Below are 20,169 nucleotides of genomic sequence, written 5' to 3' on the forward strand. Positions count from 1 at the left end.
ACAGCAGAGGGTAGTACGAACCGTATTGAATTCCGTTATTACCGATAGAGGGCGCCACGTACTTGTAAGTCATTTTCAGCCAGGTGTACGGATACTTTTGATCATATAGTGGATATGGGTCTTGTGCAATTGGAGGTAGTGACTAAAAGTCACTTAATGGGCGGAGCGATGAGGGGGGCGAAAGTGGAAGAAAGGTGTGTGCTGTATTTCTCGGGACAGGTGTGGGAGTTGGTTGGAGTTCCAGAGGGGAAGTGTAACCTCCCCCTCACTTATCGACCTAACTGACAGTGAAAATTTAAACCACGTGTACCTAATGGAAATTTGGGAAAAGGAATCGTCACTGAAGTTAATATGTCGGTAAAGAGGGAGGAAGGGTTACATTTTAACGAAAGGAAAAATGCAAATTAAATTGGTGGAAATTAATTTTGAAAAAGGGTATACTTAATAAAGAAAGTAAATTTGGGGAAAATTACGGTCGCCAGTCGAATTAAGTCGGGTGATGCTGAGGAAATTACATTAGGAAATGAGACACTTAAAGTAGTAAACGAGTTTTGCTATTTGGGGAGCAAAATAACTGATGATGGTCGAAATGGAGAGGATATAAAATGTAGACTGGCAATGGCAAGCAAAGCGTTTCTGAAGAAGAGAAATTTGTTAACATCGAGTATAGATTTAAGTGTGAGGAAGTCGTTTCTGAAAGTGTTTGTATGGAGTGTAGTCATGTATGGAAGTGAAACATGGACAATAAATAGTTTGGACAAGAAGAGAATAGAAGCTTTCGAAATGTGGTGCTACAGAAGAATGTTGAAGATTAGGTGGGTAGATCACGTAACTAATGAGGAGGTATCGAATAGGATTGGGGAGAAGAGAAGTTTGTGGCACAACTTGACTAGAAGAAGGGATCGGTTGGTAGGACATGTCCTGAGGCATCAGGGGACAACAAATTTAGCATTGGAGTGCAGCGTGGAGGGTAAAAATCGTATAGGGAGACCAAGAGATGAATACACTAAGCAGATTCAGAAGGATGTAGGTTGCAGTAAGTACTGGAAGATGAAGGAGCTTGCGCGGGGTAGATTAGCGTGGAGAGCTGCATCAAACCAGTCTCAGGACTGAAGACCACAACAACAACAACACGGTCGCCAGTCCTATGAACAACTACCATAACAACTGAAAAAGAAAGGTTAATGCACATATAATTAGCACTAAAAGCGTGCCAACTGAAGGTTGACCCATGTTCTGTGAAAACTGAATGTTTGTCAGAAGTAATAAATTTCGCTACACTCTGACTTAATTTAGCAAAAGAATTAATAAAACCGGAAAATTGAAAGTTAATTTAGTGACTGAAATTAATAGTGAACCCTGTTTCTGAAGCACTACGAAATTAAATAAGGTAAGGTTAGTCTTGGGCTACCTCAACAATCATCTCAAAAGCAACTTGAATCTGCGCAATTTAGAAATAGAGATTTAGTGTTGAACTTGAATTAAATGATTTTAAACAATTAACAATAGTAAAATTTAGTACGTACCAAGCTGAGCTGCAGACACAGGTAAGCTAAAATATGGTAACAGAACTCGCACTCTTAATTTGTGCTTGTGTAATCTAAATGTAGTTCTGTTTGGTTATTGTAGCCAGCTGTGAATACTTTAACTGAACTTTGAAATTAAAGCAGTGAAATAGAATAATATTTCTTTAATGCTGGCGTTTGAATTTCAACGACACTCGGGTTCATTTCGGAAAACGAAGGGACCGAGCTTGGTAATGCAATTGGGACAATGAGCAACAAAGGTTCATGCTAAGTTACTGTATTTTAGTGATGCAAATGGAACAGTTTGAAAAGCTGAGGTCTGCCATACAGTTCTAAAACGTTACGTGCTTCCAGTCTTCCTTGTTGGCTGATTGTAGTTTTGAAGTCGTCGATCGAGAAGGTGGCGACAATCACTTCTTGTCGGCCGTCGCTGTTGCAGAAGCTGGATGTTGGCGCGCCTTCTTCTGGACACGGTCACCAGGCGAAACGGGCTAATGTTTCCCGTCCGCGACACCGAGCCAGACTCCGCTCTGCCCGCGCTCCACGCGGCAGAGTTAACAATACGCAAGGTCCTAAACACGACCTATCAATGCAATCGTTCGATAGCATAGTTTTCCCTAGGTCAGACCCAGCGTAAAAATACAAATAATATTTGCAAAACAAACCAATATATATATATATATATATATATATATATATATATATATATATATATATAGTAAAACAATAACAATATATAAAGACCCAGAAATGTCATATCTTCAGGTAACAAAATAAGGAAAAAGTTTACAGTATAATAGGTGGAAATAGGCGGATTTGCATTTCCGGCGTTACAGAACGATGGATACGGATGGAAGTGCATGGAATATGTGATAGGGATGTAGTGGCGCAGCAGGGTACTTGGATCTTTGGGTAGAATATTACGTGCCGGAACTCGATTTTGCTATTATTGTATTGGATCTGAAAGTGCTCCAAGAAGAAAAGTAGTTGCTGGAAGTGCATGACGGTACAGTATGCGACTTCAGGAAGGTAGGTGGACGTGGAAGGCGAGGCGGAATGAATGTCTTTAGTACCATTTCAAGGGATTTGTAGGAGTTAGGAAGGAGGGGGATCAAAGCAATGTTCGTAAATGTTACGGTGGGGCGGGTGAGCGATTTATGGAGGACAGTAATTTCAGCATTGTTGTTGCGCTGTGGCACGTATACAGCCCATAGTCTGTTTCGTGTTGGTCGGCTTACGTCGTCACGTCATTCAGTCACAGTCAGTGTTATCGGTACTGTTGGCGTTTCGGCTCCCGTAAGAGCTTAAAGAATTCGGTGAATTTCTCTATTTCTTGACAGCATCGAGAGCTCGGTTCCACGCTACACTAAAATTACGTACGCTGTCTGAGTAGAAGCTATTCTCTCACATTCTAATTTCTAAGGCCTCTATAATAATAGAATTCCAATATGAAGAAGCATGAGACAAGATTTTTAGTTTCATAAAACACTGTTCTGTTTATTTGTGTGGTTATGTTCAACCGTTGATGATGCCTTAAGTTCCTTATTTTTATTCTGCCTTTGGTGTTCTCCACAGCGTTCAGTACCGCTATGGACAGATTCACTGATGTAGATGTTTCTACACTCACTACAAATCTCATAAATATCAGGGATCTTCAGATCTAAACTGCCCTTAACTGTTGATCGGAAAACAGTACTTCTTTTCCTCCCAGGTGCCTACCTATTTTTTTAGATACAGCACCATAGAAAAGAAGAAGAACTGTCGGGGTCTCATCACGTCATTGTTCATTATTTTTACGTTTCCGTTTCTTTGTGAGCGGCAGCTCTATATCAAATAGCCAGAGCAACATGACTTCAGATGATTAATTTTAAACCCCATGGTGGGTTACACTTGACTTGTATTTTCGGAATCCATATTCCTTGAAATGGAGAATGTGTTATTGACGTTTCATTACCTTTGAAAAAATGGCTCTGAGCACTATGGGACTTAACTTCTGTGGTCATCAGTCCCCTAGAACTTAGAACTACTTAAACCTAACTAACCTAAGGACATCACACACATCCATGCCCGAGGCAGGATTCGAACCTGCGACCGTAGCAGTCGCGCGGTTCCGGACTGAGCGCCTTAACCGCGAGACCACAGCGGCCGGCTCATTACCTTTGAGCTCAGAATATAATCCAAGGACCAACAACAGGTTAACGTCAATAAAGGTGGGTGTTAATTTTGTGGGTCACACCCTTTTTGTAAACTTGTATTACCTGTTCTTCCTTCCAGCTGCTAGAGAAGGTTTTTTGTTTGGGGGATCTGCAGTATATTATAGTTAAAAGCAGCGATAATTCAACCGAAAATTCGCCATAGAATCCAACGTCGATTCCATTGGGCCTTGGGACCTTGTTATGTTGTAGCAATTTCAGGTGTTTCTCATTACTGCTGTCACTAATTACTTGAGGCATATCATTTGCCTTCACGGTGGTGCGACAAACTGGGGAACTACCACTGCACTTTTTTTTTTTTTTTTTTTTTTTGTAAAGGAACATTTTCGTCTGGTTTCTCAAACTAGATTTTGGTCAACGTCTCTGGGACACGTTTCTGAAACGAACTTGTCATAGGCTATACTCTAACGTCACTGAAAAGTCCAAGTTTCGAACAGTACACAGAAATCGATGAAACGAAGGATTTATGGGCTATGCCTTTCGTTGGTGAATTGCATTTCCTAAAATTCCTTTCAGTAACATAAGCGTTCCTACATATATATCTCTATACTCTGCAAACGAGTTTATGGAGTTTCGCGAATTGTATACTGCAGTCACCTCCACCTTTCCTTTTTTAGTTTCGAAAGGTCAATGTGAAGAACTATTTTTTGTAAACCTGCGCATGAGCTAGTACCTGTCACATTTTATCCTCATGGTCTTTCCGCGGGATGTACGTAGGAGGTCGCAATATATCGATTGAGTCCTCTAGGACAGTCTGAGGTGAGCCATACCTTGATGCAGTCCCTTCTCTAGTAGAGCTTGCCACTGTAGTTGAATAACCATCTCCGTGACTCTTTCGTGTTCACTGAACGAACTTCTGACTAAATTTACTGCTTTGCTGTGAGTCCTCTGTTTTCTCTAGAAATCCTGTCAAGTGCGGACCCTAGAGTGGCGAGCGTTCTCTGTTACTACTCCTAGGTGACTACACTTTATATCACTCCACATTCAACGTCGTTGATGTTTCACCATTATTACAGTTTGCTGTAATTGATGGTACGTCATCTAAACAACAAAAAATGATTATATATTTCCTCCTATTTATGCGCAGTACAATACAGTTGTTTACATCGCATGGCAGCTGCCAATCATTCCATCTGGAGTCGGTCCTCTGCAGCTCATGCTGCAGTTCGTTGTTATTTTTTGACGTTGCGATTTTCATACGTGCAGCACCATCATTCGCCAAAAGTGTCATATCTACCACATTATTTTTAACAGTAGTGGTCCTGAAACGATCTCTTCGGTTACATCCGAAATCGCTCTCACACATTGTGATTTAGTGCCTTTAAATTAGATACACTTTAATTCATCTCTATTGTCGATGGTTCTGAGCACTATGGGACTTAACTTCTGAGATCATCAGTCCCCTAGAACTTAGAACTACTTAAACCTAACCAACCGAAGGACATCACACACATCCATGCCCGAGGCAGGATTCGAACCTACGACCGTAGCAGTCGCGCGGTTCCGGACTGAAGCGCCTAGAACCGCTCGGCCACACCCGGCCGGCTGTCGGTGGTTCTGTTTCTAATATTCTTAATTCCACGCCATGGTGCCTGTGATATCAGTAGATTTACAAATAAGATAAATTCTCTCTGTCAAAACTTTTGTGCATGCTAGCCATTTACATTACTTTTTAAAATATTAATAGATAATAAAAGACTTATGTGATACGTAACCCAAGGTTATACATACCATTTATATAGAAATTCATCTATGGAATGGGAGGAGTTGTGCTGAATAAATTATTTAAATATTTGTTTTTCAAACTTTCATCAGCCAGAAAATTTAATTCTCAAGGGATGTAGTCGAATACCTTTATGACTGAATGCTCCGCGTCTTTCTGTGCAAGAGTAAGGTTAAGCTATAATTAGTGGAGGATACATTTTATCCTACTGTTATATTGGGGAACGCTACCTTTATTTACAAAATTGTGCCTTATAATTCAGAACAAATTGCATAAGAGAGCAAAAGAATTCTGAGACTGTTGTTAGTGAGCTAAGTATTTTAAACAATAGGCTACATGATGATCAGTGATGGATATCAGATACTATTCCTGTATCGAATAATTTGTATGGACTTGATTGGGACAATTATTCCACATGACGTCAATGAATGGAAGTCCCCTAAGAAAGCTAATTCGATAATGCTCAAATTAGTAATTACATGTAGATTATATATGAGTGAACTGAAGAAACTAGTTACCCTGTTGCTATGTATTGATGATGATTTATCTCGCTTACTGCATGGCTGAATGAACTGTGTAAGTAGTAGACCATTTAACGGCAAAAAATCGGTACAGCTCCGTTAGACTCGATTATGATTCTTAAATCGTCAGAAAAGTGAACCGTTTCTGCTATATTAGTATGAGATCGAAGATCATTTATATAAGTTGTTTGAAAGTCTTTAACATCAAACGACTATGGGTGATAGGCCGCATTACGGGGTACAGTTTTCGTTACCGGCAAAATTTTCGCTGACACTTCCTGGCGATCTAGGGATCTTTTATTATTGGTTATGCCGCTGAGAGGTGGTACAGGGTATGCACTCTGCGATGCGCAAAGTGGGTCAAATGGCTCTAAGCACTATGGGACTAAACATCTGAGGTCATCAGTCCCCTAGATCTAGATCTACATAATCCTAACTAACCTAAGGGCATCACACACATCCATGCCCGAGGCAGGATTCGAACCTGCGACCGTAGCAGCAGCGCGGTTCCAGACTGAAGCGACTAGAACCGCTCGGCGACAGCGGCCGGCTTGCGATGTGCACATGCAGTATGTGTTGCCTATAATCCAATCATTCACTCGGCGTGAGAAGGGGTAGGTAAGCTTCAGCACTGCCTGCCAAGCCTCAAGCTTGTAGGATGAGGTTCATTCTGTCTTGACTTTATTCGGTAATCCTCGGAAGTATTCAGTACAACGCCACATTTCATTTAGCACTGTACTGCGGAACTTTTCGGTATGCACAACTTCTTTCAGTTTAGTAGAATCGTGATGCGATGCTGTTTACACTTCGCCATTTCTTAGTGGTGTAAAAGACGTTCATACCTCCGGTAGCTGTTTGCACGAAAAGAGGTAGTCTAGCGATCTATCATCACAAACCTTTAACAATGAATGTGAATGACAGAAGAGAATGATGATCGACAGGTAATGCAAATTTACTAGAGACTGGCACTAAAGAAAGAATTTAAAGATTTAGTTGAAGATAAAAGAGCAAAAAGTTACAACAGTCGGGCGTGATTCTTTGTTCTATACAATAAGAAGTAGTCTACACTAAACTTGCAGGTGTGGAGCACGAGATAGAATTCGTCGTGTGAGTAGTAAATTTTCTGGAGTCACACTCATTATTCCTCTGTTAGTTCCAAAGATTTCTATGTAATTTAATGAAGTATAACGAGACTTATATTACTGCAAAGTATGTTGGTTAGGTCAAGAAGAAAGCCTGGAACGGTTTTTCGATTTAAAATGCGCTATTGTTGAATTTGTGAAGGAAAAAGGAGAGCAGAAACGAAAATTAGAACATCCGGAATGGATTGTAGACCTCGTATTTAAAGTGACTCGACTGCACACTGCCCACAGGAATACATTGCAAGGTGAGAAACAGCTTACTTCTGACGTGATGCATTTAGAAAGAAAAGTGCTCTGTGGAAGAGAATAATTCTGACATAAAACACCATTAATATACTTAGGCTCACAGGCATTAAAGAAAACGTGAGGTTTGAGGAATTTTTTGGAGCAATTAGAAAGCTAGTTTTCCAAACGTTCTGAGGGCACTGCCAATCTTACGTATCTTTTTGAGCTATTTTCGGCATCGTCTGCGCTAAAAGCACCCTTGTGGATGTGCAGATGAAACTAATTGATCTGCAGTGTCTCATTTGAAAGACAAATTGTTGCGTTAAAACTGTCCAGGAAGTTTACATTTTTTACCTCAGGGGGAGTTTCCGCGTCTCGGTAAGAAGGTTGCACACTTGATAAAATATTTGGATCATGTATGTGTGAGAAAGGCTCTTCTCTGTTATGAAATTAAATAAGTGACGATTACGTGGCAACCTGACTGTTGAAACCTGTGAAATTGTCTGCGTCTGTCTATATGCCATCCGTTTTTACAAGATAAAATACATATATATATATATACACACACACACACACACACACACATATATATATATATATATATATATATATATGGTATGTTCAGCTCCAAAAATAATTAAATAATACTGGAGAATTGTATCGTTTGGTCCTTCCAGAGAGCTGAGTGGTTAGCGCGGCTGTCTGTCACGCCCAGGGGCCCGCGTTAGATTCCCGGCTGGGTCGGAGATTTTCTCCGCTCAGGGATTGGGTGTTGTGTTGTCCTCATTATCATTTCATCATCGTCAGTGGAAGGCAACGGGAAAGCACCACTAGAATCACTTCCCTAGACGCTCATGCGGTGGACCTCTCTGACGAGGCTTCCCCCATGACAAAAGACGGCCCGTGTGGCCGAGAGGTTCTAGGCTCTACAGTCTGGAACCGTCTGTGCTACAGTCGCAGCTTCGAATCCTGCCTCGGGCATGGAAGTGTGTGATGCCCTTAGGTTAGTTAGGTTTAAGTAGTTCTAAGTTCTAGGGGACTGATGACCTCAGCAGTTAAGTCTCATAGTGCTCAGAGCCATTTGAACTATGACAAGACCTGCCGTACAGCAGAACACAAAGTTTTTTTGTATTGTTTGTGATATATATTGTCGTGAAATATGAAACCAAGTTTCCTTCCCTCCTCCCTCCTAGCACTCAGTCAGTGTGACACGGTGGTGGTGGAAGCGTGCAGCCAGCTGGGGGAGCTATGGCACGTGATCAGGAGAACTATTCTCGTCCCAAATTCTTGGCCGTCCATGATGCTTGCCAAGCAAACGTAATGTTTCTGATTCGCTGCTAAAATATTTTTGTCCCCTTAGAGGCACTTTTTCATAGGGTCTTCTCGTAGAAAGTCTCTCTGTCGATGTAAGCAGTATGAAAATTTTCTATTTAATTCAAGTTATTTCCCTTGATGTGATCTGTCAACACTACAAGGTTGATGCGAAAATTTGTAGCAGCAATAAGACTGGTCCCAGAATTAAACCATGTGGATGTCCAGTAGTAATTTGTCCTCATTGAGAAACGTTTAATCATAAAAGCTGCGAGAGCTGTGTAACGTGGCTTTTTGCTTCTTGCACGTTGAATATGATATGAACTCCTTCATGACTAAGCTATAAACTTCTTTCCAAACTTTTCACCAAAAAACCTTCATCAGATCACAAAATGTCCTGTCAGGTGAAACCTTCTCATTTACATTACTGTCCATTAAAATTGCTACACCAAGAAAATAACGTGCTACAGACGCAAAATTTAACCGACAGGAAGATGATGCTGTGATATGCAAATGATTAGATTTTCAGAACATTCACACAAAGTTGTCGCAAGTGGTGACACCTACGACGTGCTGACATGAGGAACGTTTCCAACCGATTTCTCATACACAAACAGCAGTTGACCGGCGTTGCCTGGTGAAACGTTGTTGTGATGCCTCGTGTAAGGGGGAGAAATGCGTACCATCACGTTTCCGACATTGATAAAGGCCGTATTGGAGCCTATCGCGATTGCGGTTTATCGTATCGCGACATTGCTGCCCGTGCTGGTCGAGATCCAATGACTGTTACCAGAATATGGAATCGGCGGGTTCAGGAGGGTAATGCGGAACGCCGTGCTGGATACCAACGGTCTCGTATCACTAGCAGTCGAGATGACAGGCATCTTATCCGCTTGGCTGTAACGGATCGTGCAGCCACGTCCCGATCCCTGAGTCCACAGATGGGGGCGTTTGCAAGACAACAACCATCTGCACGAACAGTTCGACGACGTTTGCAGCAGCAGGGACTATCAGCTCGGAGACCATGGATGCAGTTACCCTTGACACTGCATCACAGACAGGAGCGCCTACGATGGTGTACTAAACGACGAACCTGGGTGCACGAATCCATTTCATTTTTTGGATGAACGTCATTTTTTTGGATGAATCCAGGTTCTGTTTAGAGCATCTTGATGATCGCATCCGTGTTTGGCGACATCGCGGTGAACGCACATTCGAAGCGTGTATTCGTCATCGCCATACTGAAGTATCACCCGGCGTGATCGAATGGGGTGCCATTGGTAACGAGTCTCGGTCACATCTTGTTTGCATTGATAGCACTTTGAATTTCAGATGTGTTATAACCCGTTGCTCTACCCTTCATTCGATCGCTGGGAAACCCTCCATTTCAGCAGGATAACGCACAACCGCATGTTTCAGGTTCTGTACGGGCCTTTCTGGATACAGAAAATCTTCGACTGCTGCCCTGGCCATCACATTCTCCAGATCTCTCTCCAAGTGAAAACGTCTGGTCAATGGTTGCCGAGCAACTGGCTCGTCACAATACGCCAGTGACTGTTCTTGATGAAGTGTGGTATCGTGTTGAAGCTGCATGGGGAGCTATACCTGTGCACGCCATCCAAGCTCTGTTTGACTCATTGCCCAGGCGTTTCAAGGCCGTTATTACGGCCAGAGGTGTTTGTTCTCGGTACTGATTTCTCAGGATCTATGCACCCAAATTGCGTGACAGTGTAATCACATGTCAGTTGTAGTGTAATATATTTGTCCAATGAATTCCCGTTTATCATCTGCATTTCTTTTAGGCGTAGCAATTTGCAGCAGTGTAGGCCGGTTAAACAGCAGATGGCATATTCAGTTGAGAGGCCCTTTGGAGCGTACATAGTGACCAGAATCGACTACATTTTGAACTCCATCGGCTAGGAAATCTTCACTCGAACTATCAAGGCGGTACGATATTCCGTGCGCTTCTATTCATGCACCAGGCGATAGTGAATGAGAGGCAGCCGCTTGCGACATCTACACGTACAAAGGAGATATGCGTTCCCTCGCTATCGCATTGCTGCTTGTCAGAGGGGGCAACCGGCTGTTAATAATATCAATCTGCCAGTTCTCGGTGCCACGCCGCGCCAGCATTTGCCTGGGCGTCGGCGTACGGACCGGACTCTTGCTACACAATGAGCGTGTCGGCGCATGCGCGCCTGTGATCATCCGCCTTTGTGACGGGACACGGCCAGCCCAGCCCGTTAATAGGAGAGCGCGGCAGTCGCGGATGGCGACGATCCGCTTTGACCGGCCGCGTCCAGACAGACGCACCACAGCGCGCTGCCCTTTGCCGCGTCCCAGTGCAAGCGCAACGCCACTACACACGGCTGCATTCCGTAACCCAGACTGCTCGCGCATCGGACGAGCAAAGCAGTCCAGAAGTCGCGAGCAATTCGTTATACGACTCCCGCTACCGAGAACGAATGCATTTCAACTTTATGGGGTACTGGTACAGTAACTACTATGCGGAATGTGGTGAGAACAACAGTCTTGGTTGCAGAATTGGTTTTATCGATTTATTTATTCATGACGCGCGTGTCGTCTAATACAAGACATCTTAAAACTGACCAATAGCGTAAGGTGCCCTATTTTCGGATGGTGGCCTAATTTCGGGTAGTTGGATATTTACTCCCCTAGCACTGGTACAGATGCAGAGACTAGCTGAAATCCTTGTGGTTCCTCCATTTTAGTGTCCTGCTAATAGCCAAGCACATCAGTCACCAACCGCGCGGCCCCTTCCGCCGGAGGTTCGAGTCCTCCCTCCGGCATGGGTGCGTGTGCTGTCTTTAGCGTAAGTTAGTTTAAGTAGTGTATAAATCTGGGACCAATGACCTTAGCAGTTTGGTCCCTTAGAAATTCACACACATCTGAACATTGAACATCAGTCGCATTCTGTGCTCGCAGTTAACTATTTTACTTAATATCTTACACCTGAATGCAACACTTTGTAGACACATCGTGTGCATCATAGCTGCATGGTAAGCAGTTTGATATTTTAGTGTTATTTATTAGTGATAAACTAAACACACGAAAAAATTTTGGATCACCTCAGTTCCCAAAACTCTTGAAGATAGACGTTGGATATTGTATCACAGACACAGTCCCTTTGACTGTTCAGGGATGTCACTAAATCTGCCCAAAGACGTAAACAACCATGCATGAGCAGCGCCTATTAGACGGAGGGCGTCCCACAGCCGATCACTTCCAGTCATTCCATCAGGAAGGAGGTAAATGGCTCGAATTGTCTGTAGTTCAACCATGCCTCGACGGTCAATACCGCGGTTCGATCGAGTCCGCATTGTTACTATGTGCCAAGAAGGGCTCTCAACAAGGGAAGTGCCCAGGCGTCTCGGGGTGAACCAAAATGTTCAAATCTGTGTGAAATCTTATGGGACTTAACTGCTGAGGTCATCAGTCCCTAAGCTTACACACTTCTTAACCTAAATTATCCTAAGGACGAACACACACCCATGCCCGAGGGAGGACTCGAACCTCCGCCGGGACCAGCCACACAGCCCATGACTGCAGCGCCTAAGACTGCTCGGCTAATCTCGCGCGGCTCGGGGTGAACCAAAGCGATGATGTTCGGACATGGAGGAGATACACGGAGACAGGAACTGTCGATGACATGCCTCGCTCGGGCGGCCCAAGGGCTACTACTGCAGTGGATGACCACTATCTACGGATTACGGCTCGGAGGAACCCTGACTGCAACGCCACCATGTTTTGAATAATGCTTTTCGTGCAGCCACGGGACGTCGTGTTACGACTCAAACTGTGTGCAATAAGGTAAATGATGTGCAACTTCACTCCAGACATCCATGGCGAGGTCCATCTTTGCAACCACGACACCATGCAGCGCGGTACAGATGGGCCCAAGGACATGCCGAATGGACCTCTCAGGATTGGCATCACGTTCTTTTCGCCGACGAGTGTCGCATATGCCATCAACACAGACAATTGTAGGAGACGTGTTAGGAGTCAACTCGTTCAGGCTGAACGCCTTAGACAAACTGTCCAACGAGTGTTGCAAGGTGGAGGTTCCCTGCCGTTTTGGGGTGGCATTATGTGGGGCTGACGTAGACCGCTGGTGGTCACGGAAGGCGCCGTAACGGCTGTACGATACGTGAATGCCGTCCTCCGACCATATCGGCAGGATATTGGCGAGGCATTCGTCTTCATGCCCTCATCGTGCACATCCTATGAATGACTTCCTTCAGGATAACGACATCGCTCGACTAGACTGACCAGCACGTTCTCCAGATATGAACCCTATCGAACATGCCTGGGATAGATTGAAAAGGGCTGTTTATGGACTACGTGACCCCCAAACATTGTGAGGGATCTACGCCAAATCGCCGTTGAGGAGTAGGAAAATCTGGACCAACAGTGCCTTGATGAGCTTGTGGATAGTATGCCACGACAAATACAGGCATGCATCAATGCAAGAGGGCGTGCTACTGAGTATTAGAGGTACCGGTGTGTATTGCAATCTGGAACACCACCTCTGAAGGTCTCGCTGTATGGTAGTGCAACATCCAATGTGTGATTTTCATGAGCAATAAAAAGGGCGGAGATGATATTTATGTTGATCTCTATTCCTATTTTCTGTAAAGGTTCCGGAGCTCTCCTAACCGAGGTGATGCAAAACTTTTTTTTGATGTGTGTATACTTTGAGGGTTGTGAGTAACTTTTAAATGCAAGAATTCATTAAAAGTTTCTGTAGTTCTGCCATGTTTTTCAAGAGGTAAAGGTGCCTAAATTAAGTCATCTGACGAATGGGACCCTTGAAAGATTTCGCTTTTTATTTCCTTTCAGAAGATATTTTGGAAGAAAAGAAAGTGTTGTGCAGAGGAAAATATGAGGAAGGCGGTGGAAGGCATTAGAAACAAAGAAATGGTATTCTTAAAGACGTCCAAAGTGTTTCAAGTACCAAAAGCTACATTTTTAGATGACGTTAAGGCAGGAAACCTGGAAGATTAACTTGGCTCTGTCTTAGGCAGAAAAGGTGCCTTAAGAATAGCCTTCAGCTCAAGATAAGCTAAAATGCTAGATGGCAATTTTAGATGAACTGGGAGAATCTTCTAAAAGGGAAGAACATCAAAGCACTCACAAGACCAGCCAGAATAATACAAATGTGGCTGAAATGAGTAGGCGACAAAGGAAATCGGCAAGTGAGTTATCATCTGCTGAAGACTCCGAAAGTTCTGTTTCCCTTGGCTCGACAGATTATAAAGTCAGCGCAGATGAGGAGTACATCTATTGTTCTGTCCTGTATCGAGAAGATAAATCTGGAGAATATTATATAAGGTGTTTAAGATGTTTGCGTTGGTTACATGAACCGCGTGTTGGGACTGAGAAACGTGGCTGGAAGGTGTACAAATGTGATGCAAATGATAGCTTCAGTGCAGTTATAAGTGTATCATTATTGCAAATAAATTGTAGTACCTCAACATTACTTTTTTTAATAAAACAATGTTCCTGTAGCTAGCGAATCTTGAAGTTTCCTCATGAAATAATACTATCCGAAATTAAGAATCATACTGCCTAAAAAGGCGCATGCTTACGACATACTCTCCAAAATGCACAAATTTCATTGACAGAAATTATCAAATGTAATCTGTTGACTTTCGCTATAAAAGTTGTATATTCCAAATCTATTATGTTTTACATACGTCAGTCACTTTCTGGGGCTCTCAGCTGATTTTTAACTACTCATATGCTTAGATTTCCTTAGTTATCCGAAAATAGGACACCTTACCCTATGGTGTTGGTAAGTGTCTTTTTGATACTGCACCTGCAAGGCTATGGGGTGTTACGCTTTTAACATATGACGTGAGCACTTACTTGTTTCGATTTATTGTACTGTATACGATGACTACAATCTATTTTTGCCGAAGCTCAAATTGTGACTCCCAAAACCCGCTAACTAACTTAGTGCTGTTCAATCTGAAGATCCCTTGTGTCAGGTGAAACGTGTGTCACGAATAAATAAAGGAAAAAATACGATAAGCAGATCAAAAGAGAATGGCGTTATGGGAGAGGCAGAACGTTTGTAGTTTAACTTTGTGGGAAATACTGAGTTATGACGTTAATAAAACTAAAGTAAACAATATTTTATTGTAAGACATACTGCTATTTTTGATGCTTTAAGGTATCAGTATTGTACTCCACGCTTATCACTGGCTTTTGGAACTTGAGAAGTCGAGAGCGCCTTTTTTCTGCGAGAGCACTGTCTCGCTGTTCGGTCTCAACGATGGCCCAGCAGTAGTATTCACGCGCCGTCTTGGTGTGTGCCAGCGTCTCCGGATTGAACTTTCAAAATTCCCCCTTACCGGACAATAAAATTCTCCACAATGACGCAATTTCGGTAACTTTTCTCAAATATCTTAAACCTACTTTTTCTCTTAAACTATTATTTATTATCAGTGTTGGCAGCTTGAAGAGATGGAATTGTGTGCTTAGGGACGTAAAATTACCCACATACCACAAAATTTTAGTAAATAAACTAAAATTTTTAACTTGTAAACAAAGATAACAGCCTGGTCATAGAAAATATAAAACCTGCTCTAGTGACACGAAATTTGCTTTCTTTGTGCTAAAATTCATTGTGCGTTTGGCTTACCATTAGCGGACCACCTATATCTCAAGTAGCAACCTAACTGCTCTACTCACAGCGTTACAGTGAACACGTAAAATCCGTGATTGTGTTTTTTACTTACAGCTTCTGAAGACTCTTAAGCGTCGGTCTGTCGTTAACTTACATTTATTTATAACAAATCAAACCAACACCAACAAGTTTTCGAGATATCCTCAATATCTCAAACAACATACAAGGGTTGGAAGTTTAATAGTGGAAACTATTTATTTACAGCTCATAAAAACAGATACGTGTTTCAAAGTTTTACTGACCTTTAAAGTAGTCATCAGCATTGTGTATAACCCGTTGGCAGCGACGTGGAAATCATTGGATACTCTTAGCAGTGCCAGTTCTGTTGACAGTTCGAGCGGCGCGGAATATTTCTCGACGAATTTATAGCAGTTCTGAAGCGAATGCGGTGAAGCGTTTCCTTCAGTTTAGAAAGTGAGTTGAACTTACGAGGGCTTAAATCAGGGGAGTGCAGTAGGTGGTATAGCACTTAGCAGCCACATCAGTCAAACAAATCAGTAACAGCTTGCACTGTACGTGCTTGAGCATTGTCCTGCAAAATGATGGTCAGGTCCTGCTGAAAGTGTCATCACTTCTGTCTCTAAGCTGGTCGTAGGTTGTGTTCCATAAATGAACAGCATAGAGACAAAAGTGATGACGCTTTCTGCAGGACCTGACCATCATTTTGCAGGACAATGCTCAAGCACGTACAGCGCAAGCTGTTACTGATTTGTTTGACTGATGGGGCTGCTAAGTGCTATACCACCTACTGCACTCCCCTGACTTAAGCCCTCTTTACGTTGAACTCGATTTCTAAACTGAAGGAAACACTTCACGGCATTCACTTTACGGCATTCACTTCAGAACTGCTACAAATTCTTCGGGCAATAGACCACGTCGCTCGAACTGTCAACACAGCTGGCACTGCTGAGCGTACCCTATGACTTCCACATTGTTGGCAACGGGTTATACAAAATGCTGGTGACTACTCTGAAGCTCAGTAAAACTTTGGAACACGTATGTTTTTGTACGAGCCGTAAATACATAGTTGCCGCTATTAAAGTTCCAACCCTCGTACTTTCATAGGATATACGTTTTAATATAAAACGCATCAAATGCGAGATTCAACTGAAATGACGAAATCCGATATCACGTCTCCTCAGAAATCGAAATGACAACGAAAGTCGATAGATTTCCCAAACAATCGAAATTAGTCATATACAGGTGTCAGAGATGTCACGGAGAGGTAGACCGCGGTGAGCCTAATGCCTCCCACGTAAGGAAAGGTGTTTCCATTGATTTGCAGAGAGAATGACATCTGCTGAATATCTAGGAAACTAATTATGTGATTTGAATGGAAATCAGGACTGTGCATCCCGCCACATTTACCCACCAGAAACCGCTTGCTGCCCATCACTCCGTCCAGTTTCCCGCACCGTGAGCAGTCGAATTCAGCTGTAGCGGCAACAGAGTGCGCGAGCCGCGATGCGCTGTCGAGGCCCGTGGCTCGTGGGGTACCCCGGCGAGCCCCAATGTCAACAGGGCTCGGTGCAACAGGAGAACTGACAGGGAAGGGAAAGCGGGAATGACTGGCTTCACACGAACGAATTTGCTTTCTGAATCGTCGGCAGCCCTCTGAGAATTGTGAAGATTTGATATGCTAGGAAGAGAGTATTCTCGATACTTTGTAAAGAAAAATTACTGTATATGAAGGTAGTATCTTTTTCCGAAAGAACAGATACCACTGATGACCTTGCAGCTTCTCTAGAACGAAATGATAATTAAACCGAGACCCCAGCTGCAAACAGGCGTTGATATACATAATTGGGGGCATGTTGAAAATGTGTGCCCGATCGGGACTCGAACCCGGGATCTCCCAACTCGTTCATATACGTAATTGGGGACATGTTGAAAATGTGTGCCCGACCGGGACTCGAACCCGGTATCTCCCAACTCGTACGGGATTTGGCAGATTAGCCTGCCACGAGTAATGAGAGTGATGGGCAAACATCTATTAGGCGCAGTACGATTGTAGTCGTGTGGACATGATGGGAATGTGGGTCTCACGGGGAGCGTGCAAGAGGTAAGTCCCTGCAGGCGCATTATCTTCTGTGCCCTTGGTGGCTCAGATGGGTAGCCCGCACTGTAGCTCAGCGTGTTTGGTCAGAGGGTTAGCTGCCTTCTGTAATAAAAAAAAAAATGAGGCAATCGATCGACAACGAACTTAAACGGGTGTCTTACGACGTCCGCCCCCAGCAGATGCAACGAACGAAAGCGAACAAAAAATGAGACCAAAAAAAAGGATGGGTAGAGCGTCTGCCATGTAAGCAGGAGATTCCGGGTTCGAGTACCGGTCGCGGCACACATTTTGAACATGTCCCCAATGATGTATATCATGCCTGTTTGCAGCTAGGGTGTCGATTTAATTATCATTTGAAAAATACCTGTAAATATGAGATAATGGATGCAACACAGTAATGCGAAATACATAATGAGCATAGTGCCAGCAACATTTTATAGGTTTATACAATTCATCTTTCCTTTTTCCGTTTCTTTCTCGGCCCTCCACGTTTCTGAGCTCATTTCTTAAGCTTCATCTCATATTTTGTAGCTAAGTTTTTATTGCACTTCGGTCCACAGGCGGAATATCGTCTATAAATCGTCTGTTTTTTGTATTCTTGTCCGCGTAATGTTCCTGGCGTGGTCAGTGGTTCATTGCTTAGGCATACTGGTCAGGCTTGTTGCTGCAGAAATCCGCCGGGTGCATCCAGATAATGCGGTCATATACGTTGTTCTGAGAACTGTAGCTGAAGACCTCAAAGTCGCGTCTCCACTAATGTTCAGAGATCGCAGGTGCTGCAGAATCCGTCACTAACATCCATAGCCTTATGCAGACACCTTTGCGCAAGAGATGAAGTGCTCACAATTTAAGCAGCTCACAATTGTTATGGTCTCGAGAAGCTGTTCCTTTTCATTTACACTTCATGTGGATTTCATAACCATTGTGTCGTCCGAAAGATTGCGAATCGAGTTTTTGTTACTAGACGGAGCAGGGAGATATTCTTTGACAGTTTTTCCAAACGCTTCAATTGTTCTTTAGTTATGTTCTGAGCAATTTCGTCTGAAGTAAGATGGCCGTCCGCTGTGGCGGAGCGGTTCTAGGCGCTTCAGTCCGGAAGCGCGCTGCTGCTAGTGCCGCAGGTTCGAATCCTGCCTCGGGCATCAATGTGTGTGACGTCCTTAAGTTGGTTAGGTTTAAATAGTTCTAAGTCTAGGGGACTGATGACCTCAGATGTTAAGCCCCATAGAGCTTAGAGTCATTTGAACATTTTTTTGAACTAAGATGAATTTCTATTAACAAATCGTGAAAGGTATCGTTGCACTCAATTTGATTGCAATTTAAAGAGATTTCCTAAACTGTAAGGTTTTGAATGAACGACTAAACATGGTCGTTCGCAGTACAAAGTTTTGTATTTGATTCTTGAAGTAATAAATTTGAGGTTTTGATTAAAAAAAAAAAGCCTGACAAATAAGCCAGTCTGAGGTCAGACTTTGCCTTGGGGAAAGTGTAGTTGACTAGAAAAGATAAACTTCATACAGTACGAGCGAGCCGTAACTTATTTCTGGAGCGTTTAGTGTGTTGGTTATTTCTTGTGCCTGCAATTTGCCGCGGTACGATTGGCCGCGATCGCGTATTTAGGCGCACGCGGAAAGATTCGAAGGGAAGTTGGCGCAGCAGCAAGATGCGGTGGAAGTAACGCTGCTTACCGAGAGAGATCAATGACCCTGTCAGTTTTCGTCGTTGCAGTACTGGTGCGCGGTGGTCGGTGGTGGACCGTGCGAGCCCGTAGTTTGTTTCGGCCGAGTGTGGAAGCAACGCTTGTGAGTGGACAACGTGGCGTGGGACTTCACACCAATAGTGGAACTGGGGCCTTACTACGTCTGAAGGACAGTGTAGCCGTGCAGAGGCTCGAATACAACCGTCTGCATCCTAACACCGTGTCAAGACCTCTGTTTGCCGCTGCCGTCTTCAGCTGTGTTAATTCTGGTGGGTAAGCTGTTTTCCCATCGAGGATTGTTCTTGTACGATTAACTACTGGACGGCCTTTAAGGGGCTCCGGAACGCCCTATACTTGCAATGTTAAAATAACGCGTATAAATTACATCTTTCCTCACAAAGTATTTGAGGTAGGAAGTTGAACTTTTTACAGATTATTTATTGGAATATGGGCTACAACTTAACGCAGGATTTTACAAAATTTTAGTTGAGTTATTAAAGATGATTTTTTTTCAATTGTAATGAAAATTCACAACATTTTTTTTGGAATTTTTTATTTATATATTCAAAAATATACAGTTTTTTGGAAAAAGGCTGTGATAAATTATGCAGAAGGTACTGTGTAACATTTACTGAAAGTTGAAACAAATATGTTTGGAAGATCCTTAGAAAACATGTAATTAGTATGAGAAAATAAAAGTTTTGGGAATCGAGCGACAAAGATTGGATTAACTTTTTAGTGCATTACAGGTCCATAGGATGGATTATCTTCATCCTCTGCAAACTCCTCCTCCAGCTTCCTCTTGTTCCTCCTCCTGTTTACTCTTGCTTGTATTTCTAGACTCTTTACAGCCCTGTCTGCAGCCCGAGGGCGTTCCTTGTCTAAAGCAAGCATCGCTAGTTGTTGTGTTCGTAGATTTCGCTACCATTTTCTTCAGTTGCAGTTACTGCAACACTGTTCCAAAAGGTGGTCATGTATGAACACTTGTCACATTTCAGTTGTATTTCACTAGCAAGTCCTACGTGCTTTATTATGGAG

Source organism: Schistocerca serialis, chromosome 4, assembly GCF_023864345.2.
Source record: "Schistocerca serialis cubense isolate TAMUIC-IGC-003099 chromosome 4, iqSchSeri2.2, whole genome shotgun sequence".
NCBI lineage: Eukaryota > Metazoa > Arthropoda > Insecta > Orthoptera > Acrididae > Schistocerca > Schistocerca serialis.